Source organism: Paroedura picta, chromosome 4, assembly GCF_049243985.1.
Source record: "Paroedura picta isolate Pp20150507F chromosome 4, Ppicta_v3.0, whole genome shotgun sequence".
Classification (NCBI taxonomy): domain Eukaryota; kingdom Metazoa; phylum Chordata; class Lepidosauria; order Squamata; family Gekkonidae; genus Paroedura; species Paroedura picta.
Window position 1 is genome coordinate 12,947,628 of NC_135372.1, and position 7,357 is coordinate 12,954,984.

At 45.4% G+C, this 7,357-nt stretch overlaps 1 long non-coding RNA gene across 1 annotated transcript in view; it reads left to right on the forward strand.

The window, feature by feature from the left end:
- The window catches only part of LOC143834966 (uncharacterized), a 26,550-nt gene extending 21,927 nt beyond the window's left edge, over positions 1-4,623 (forward strand). The window contains exon 3 of the long non-coding RNA XR_013229940.1: positions 4,128-4,623. This is a non-coding gene — a long non-coding RNA (uncharacterized LOC143834966). The remainder of the gene's footprint in view (positions 1-4,127) is intronic.
- The last annotated feature ends 2,734 nt before the right edge of the window (positions 4,624-7,357 follow it).

Genomic DNA, 7,357 nt, shown 5'->3' on the forward strand with positions numbered 1-7,357 from the left:
GGCATGCCCTGTTGCTTCCCGCATATGCACGGGGGCGGGAATCCCCTGGCGTATGCAGACTGCCCCGGCGTAGCACACACAACATTGGGGCCAGAAGAGCCTGGTGCACTGTGCAGCAATGGCAGCAATGGGGGAGGAGCGAGGGGGCAGGGGGCCTCCACAGCACAATGGCTGTAGAGTGGCATGCTGCTCTCCCACCAAGTTGGGGGTGGGGGAATGCCCTGTCCAGCTCCATGGCTCCATAGAGCTAACAGTAGCATGTGGTATCCCAGCAGGATGGGGCTAGCACCACAGAGCTGCAGATGGTGCCTGTAGTATCGGGGGGGGGGGGATGCGGGAGTTCCTGCATTCGCATACCACGGGCTATCTGGGGCTGGGATGGTAGCAGTGTCATGCATAATCGGGGATTAGCCCCACTGCCCTGCTGCCGCCAACCCGGACTACTCGCCCCATGCATAATCGGTCTATGTGATGCCTCAATATAAAATGGGGGAGACTGTGAAATGTGAAAGGGACTTAGGAGTCCTGGTAGACATTAAGATGACTATAAGCCAACAGTGCGATAGGGCCATTAAGAAGGATAATGCGCTATTAGGAGCATAGAATCGGGAAGTTAGAATCCCACTCTATTCCCCATTGGTTAGATCTCATTTGGAATACTGTGTCCAGTTCTGGGTACAGAGGATCTTGACAAGTTGGAACGTGTTCAGAGAAGGGCAACTTGGAGGGTTGAGGTGTTGGAATCCGTGCCTTAGGAGCAGAGGCTGGGAGAGTTGGGTCTGTGTTGCTTGGAGAAGAGGAGGGCCAGGGGTGAGAGGATAGCTGTGTAACTACATAAGAGGTAAACATGCTTAACTCGTTTCTGGCAGATTTTAGAGACGAGGACTAGGAAAAGCAGCATATAAGAACCAACTTTTCTTCTTCAGTAATACCAGGGCTCTCTCAGCCTTACCCACCTCACAGGGTGTCTGTTGCGGGGAGAAGAAAGGGAAGGCAACTGTAAGCTGCTCTGAGACTCCTTCGGGTAGACAAAAGTGGCATATAAGAACCAAAGTCTTCTTCTTAAATGTATTTCTATTTTGCCTTGTTTGAGCAGTGTGACTCAGGCTACAGCACAGTCATTACATCTGGTAGCAATTAACAGTAATAGTTGAGTTCTTCTAAGAAGAAATGCAACTGTCACACATCCTCCTGACTGTGGATGCTTCAGGAATGGCACAGTCCACTTGTATTCATGAGCATAAGGGTAAGAACGTACCGTAATCATTGAGCACGTCTAAGGAGGAATGTAGCTGTGGCACGTTAACTGGTGTAGATGCTTCAAGAATGACACTTTTGTATTTTAGAGCAGGGCTAGTCAACCTGTGGTCCTCCAGATGTTCGTGGACTACAATTCCCATGAGCCCCTGCCAGCGTTTGCTGGCAGGAGCTCATGGGAATTGTAGTCCACGAACATCTGGAGGACCACAGGTTGACTACCCCTGTTCTAGAGCATTAGGGATTTACCATAATAGTTGAGCTCTTCTAAGAAGAAATGCGGTTGTGAAACATTCTCTCGCGTCGGTGCTTGAAGGATGGCACCATGGTGGCTGCTTAAAAGGAGAGCCCTTTTGAATTTCATCTGCCAAGGAAATTGCTTTCTGCAGGCCCAGGATAGAAACTAGAGGCTGCTTTTTGGAATCCTAGAATCCTAGAGTGGTAAGGGACCACTGAGGCCATCTAGTCCAACCTTCTGGTCAATGCAGGATCCTCCTCAAGCATGCAGGATAAGGATCTGTCTAGCTGCTGCTTGAAGACTGTCAGTGAGTGGGGAGCTCATCACATCCTTAGGCAGCTGATTCTGCTGCTGGATTACTCTGAATTTTTTTTTCCTGATCTCTAGTTGGGGTACCATTCTACATGTAGTTTAAAGCCATTGCTGCGGGTCCTCTCCTCTGCTGCCAACTGGACTCTTTCCCTGCCCTCCTCCAAGTGACAATTTTTCAGATACTTCAAGAGAGCCATCGTGTCCCTTCTCAACCTCCTTTTCTCCAGGCTGAACGTTCCCAAATCCCTCAGCCTTTCCTTATAGGGCTTGGTCCCCAACCCCGGGTCATCCTTGTTGCTCTCCTCTGCACCCTCTCAATTGTATCCATGTCCTTATTAAAGTGAGGCCTCCAGAATTGGACACAGGACTCCAGACGGGGTCTAACCACTGCAGTATACAGTGGGATTATGACATCTCGTGATTTTGGATGTGATGCTCCTGTTGATACAGGCCAAGACTTCATTTGCCTTGTTTACCACCACATCCCACTGCCTGTTCCTATTTAGCTTACAGCCCACAAGTATCCCAGGATCATGTTCACACACACAACTACCCAGAAGTGTATTTCCCATCCAGTATGCATGTGTCTCATTTTTATGATTCAGTTGTAGAATTCTGCACTTCTCCTTATTGAAATGCATCTTGCTCTCATTTGTCCACTTTTCCTGGAATCAGAACTGATCTCCAGGTGACCACTTGGTTCTCCAGATGAAAACACTATGACATCTTAATATCAAATCAGGGGTGGCCAAACTGTGGTGGGGGCTCATGGGAATTGTAGTCCATGGACACCTAGAAATCCACAGTTTGACCATCGCTGCACTAGAGGGAGCAAAACACATGTGGAGCAGGACCTCCCCCCCCCAAAAAAAAGCAATAGGAACATGCAAGAGATGAAAATCAGAATGAGGAAAAGCCCTATATCTCACATGGCAAGATTATATGCATGCTTTTGTTACAGCTTCTGACTGCTAATGGTGCATATAATTAAACAAAAACTGCCAAAATAACATTTGCTTTGATTCAGCCTCTGTTAGATCCTTGAGACAGATAAGTAAGCATTAATGGCACTTGCCTGACCGGAATTATATCTAGGAATGAACAGATCATAGGTTTGAAACAATTATTTTTGTGGGAAATGTATTCTAAGATGTGGTGACAGGATGCCTGCCTTCAGAGGGACCATTTAAATGGTTTTGCCACTTAAGCATTGCACATAATTGAACATTTATAAGGGAACCCCACCTAAAAACATCCTTGAATCTCTCAGATGTGGGTCGCATGACATGATCTAGTGTTTTTTAAAATGTTTTGGTGAGAATGTTAAAAAAACTATCTTTTACATTTAAGCTAGGTAAGATAAGAGACCAAAATGTATGCTTTCCTGTTTATAATACCATGGGGCAAGTGTGTTTTCTATCACTGCATTTCTTTTTATATTTAACCATTTCAAATGGTTTTTAGATTGATTTTAAATAAACAAATCTTAAAACATTATTAGTGATCTTTGGCTGGGTCACAAGGTTTTGACTTGACACATGGAATAAATAAACATGACACATGATTTCTCTTCAGTTGGAGGGCTGATTACCTGCAGGGGCTGACTATAGGAGAGAATACTAATCTCAGGACTGCCCTGTGTTTTAGATGTTAACACATTGCTTTAGAACAGCCTTTTTCAACATTCTGACTGTGGAAATATTGATGTGGAAACACATCTACTGGTGCGCTCCCTGTAACGGAAATGATAATGGACGTGACATCTCTTTGTTCCACCCCCGCTCATGAAAGACAAGCAGAGGAAAGAGGGAATGCACCAGTAGATGAGAAAGACGCCAGATACAAGGTGTCTGGCTGAGGTGGCAGCAGCCGAGAACTAAGCAGGGTGGAAGATGGGTGGCGGATGCAGCAGCTAGCCAGGGTTGGTGCTGAGCCCTGCTTGCTGTGCTGCCACCCCCAGCCACTACACCCATTTGTCCTCCCTTCACCCAAGGTCAAGCACCCCACTCTCCTTCTCTAGCTTTCATGCCAGGATGAAGGAGTTTGCTTTGGGGGTAGGGACAGGCATGGAAGACGGGTGGCAGTGGCATGAGGCGGCTTGGTGCTGGGCCTGCCAAGCCACTGCTATTCCCCCTTCTTTTTCCAGCCATCCCAGCCTGCACTGAAGCCAAGGGCAACGATCTCCTCCTGGCTTCATGCCAGGACATGTGCCATGTGCGGACGACAGGTGGTGGCGGTGCGAGTGGGGCTGCACCCATTATGTGGAATGTGTTTCCACATCATGGATGAGAATCTGCTTGTCACTAGATTTCTTTTTCAGGCTTCAAGGAACCCAGGAAGTGCATAAAAGGGCCGCTTGATTGGTTGGAGCAGTTGCTGCTGAACTCCGCCAACCACCAAGCTGAGGACGCCTACACCAAAACTCAAGCCTTTTGAAGCCAGTGAAGAGGACTTCAATACTTATGACATTACAGATCCAGCCAAGAAGTGAAGCATGCTCCTCAGAGAATGTGGGCACTCTACTTTTGCCCTTCCTTTTGACTTTCTGACTCCCGTCAGGCCATGAGATGGAGACTACGATACCGTCATCAGTGTGCTCAGGCAGCACTTCATGCCCCAACCAGCAGAGATCACCCAACATGACGCCTTCTATTGCCACAGTCAACAAGAAGGAGAATCCATCAACCGGTTCCTAGCTGCTTTTCATCTGGCTGCCCGGAACTGCGAGTTCGAGGACCTTGAAAAAATGCTGAGACCAGTTGGTCTGTGGCCAATGATACATCATGTTCTTTATACAAACTGACATAGTATCTATGAAAAGCTTTTTGAATAGCTCCATTATCCATAAAAATCTTGTTGCCTTAAATACTCAGTCTCATTTTTTTTACTTTCTTATTTTATACGCCAACCACCTTTCAGGCTTATTTGCATGCTCAAAATGTCATTGTTTTCCATAGTTCAATTTAACTTCCATTTGTCTTACTGTCAGCATGGAAAGTTGCAAAAGTTTTATCTCGCAGGAGATATTAATATTTCGAAGTAACTTTCTTAACGCCCCTTCTTTTTCCTTCATCTCTTTTTGTACTTTCTCTTTTGTTCTAAGTTCAGCATTATGTGTTATGAAGTAACTTTTTATGTAGGCAAGATGTTGAAAAAGATGTTTAAAAAGAGGAGGTGACTTCTTCGGGTAGTAAAAAAAGAGAGGATGTTTGGGTTCGTTTGTTTCTTAATTTATATGCCACCCCTCCCAGCAAACCAGCTCAGGGTGGTCTTCCGACAGATATCTGGGTAATTGAAATCTCCCATGACCACTCAGTCCTCTCTCTCTGAGAACTTTGTAATCTGGTCTAGAAGCATCTCATCCAAGTCCTCCGCCTGGTGGTCTATAGCAGATACCCACCATAATACCACTGTTATTTCCTACTCCTTTTATTGTTACCCAAAGACTCTCAGCTGAACTCTCATGCTCAGACACATATATTTTCCCATCCTCACAAGTATATATCTTCTTAACATATAGTGCTACTCCCCCCCCCTTCTTTCTTTGTCTGTCCCTTTTAAATAAGTTGTACCCCTCCATCCTATTATCCCACCAGGTTTCTGTAACGCCTATTAGATCATAGTCCCCTTCCTTTATTAGGACTTCTAGTTCTTCCCGCTTGTTTCCTATACTCTGCACATTAGTGTAGAGACATCGTAATCTTTCATACGAGTACCCCAGGCTTTTAGTTTTTGAACTTTCCTGTAAGATAATAGTTCCCTGCATTTGTGCCATTCCCTTTAAATTTGCAGTGTTCCCATCTACAGTTATGAGCATCGAACTATGTACATCTTGCTCCCCAATTGGACTTATTTTAAAGCCTTTCTTGCCAGTTCTGCAAGACTCTTCGCAAGGACATTTTCCCCACATTTGTGAGGTGCAAACCATCTTCCAATAGAAAAGCCTCCTCACAGTAGCACAATCCACTGCTCGAAAAAAACAAATATTTCCCAATGGCACGAATGACGTAGCCAGTTTGGTTAGGAGTGCAGACTTCTAATCTGGCGAGCCGGGTTTGGATCTGCGCTTCCCCACATGCAACCAGCTGGGTGACCTTGGGCTCACCACAGCACTGATAAAGCTGTTCTGACCAAGCAGGAATATCAGGGTTCTTTCAGCCTCACCCATCTCACAGGGTGTCTGTTGTGGGAAAGGGAAAGGGAAGGCCATTGTAAGCCGCTTTGAGACTCCTTTGGGTAGAGAAAAGCGGCATATAAGAACCAACTCTTCTTCTTCTTCAGTAATATCAGGGCTCTCTCAGCCTCACCCACCTCACAGGACGTCTGTTGTGGGGAGAGGAAAGGGAAGGCGACTGTAAGCCTCTTTGAGACTCCTTCAGGTAGAGAAAAACGGCCTAGAAGAACCAACTCTTCTTCTTCTTCTTCAGTAATCTCAGGGCCCTCTCAGCCTCCCCTCCCTCACAGGTTGTCTGTTGTGGGGAGAGGAAAGGGAAGGTGACTGTAAGCCGCTTTGAGACACCTTCGGGTAGAGAAAAGCGGCCTAGAAGAACCAATTCTTTTTCTTCATTTATCTGCCTTATTTTTCTTTCCCTTCCTAAGCCTCAGCCAATAACAGAAAGAACCAACAAACACACAACCTGTGTTCTCAGGTCCTTAACTTTTCCCCCCAAGGCCACCTAGTCTTGTTTCATATGCTCCAGACTGCACTGGGCAGTATCATTTGATCCCACATTAATTGCAGTCTATTTCTTTTGCTGAATCAACATAATTCACTACTCAGACATAGAGATTGTATACACGCACGCACACACACACGCAAACACACACACACACAAACATATATATATATACATACATATTTATTTGAAACATTGGTATATATATGGCTATATATTTAGAAACATTGGTATACCCCCAGGCAGTTTTGTAAATTAAAAAAAAAGACAGAACAACCTGCCGGTGAGTTTTTAATGCTTTTCCTCTTAAATTATGAATCAGAGGATATTCTTTATTTGTAGCCTGTGTGTCTTGCTGAATCAGCGTTATGTATTACTCAAACAGATCTGTATATTTGCATACATGTTTCTAAAGGAGAAAAGGAAACAGGACATATTTAGTGGAGGGAACTATCCAAGAATCATCAGTGTATTTCCTTTCAGAGCATTTCGGGGGAGGATAGGGCCCAAGCAAACAGGAGCATATTTAGATCCCATTCACATTTCACGTGGGATGATGCTGTTTCTTCCTGAGCTGTGGGACATGAAAGGTTACCTGGGCAAACCAGTATCTAGCTGCTGTGTGGGATCCTATTTCCATATTGTGTGGGATGTGCTATCTCCCATGCTCCCAAGATCCGAAAGATTAACTGAGAGAACCAGTATCTGGAGCATGTTTTGAAACTCTCAGAAGATTATTTGAGCCACTAAGTCAGTGGTTCTCAACCTTCCTAATGCTGCGACCCTTCAGTACAGTTCCTCCTGTTGTGGTGACCCCCAACCATAAAACTACGCAAGTGTTCTTTCCCGGAAATTAAACCAAAACTGACCAAAG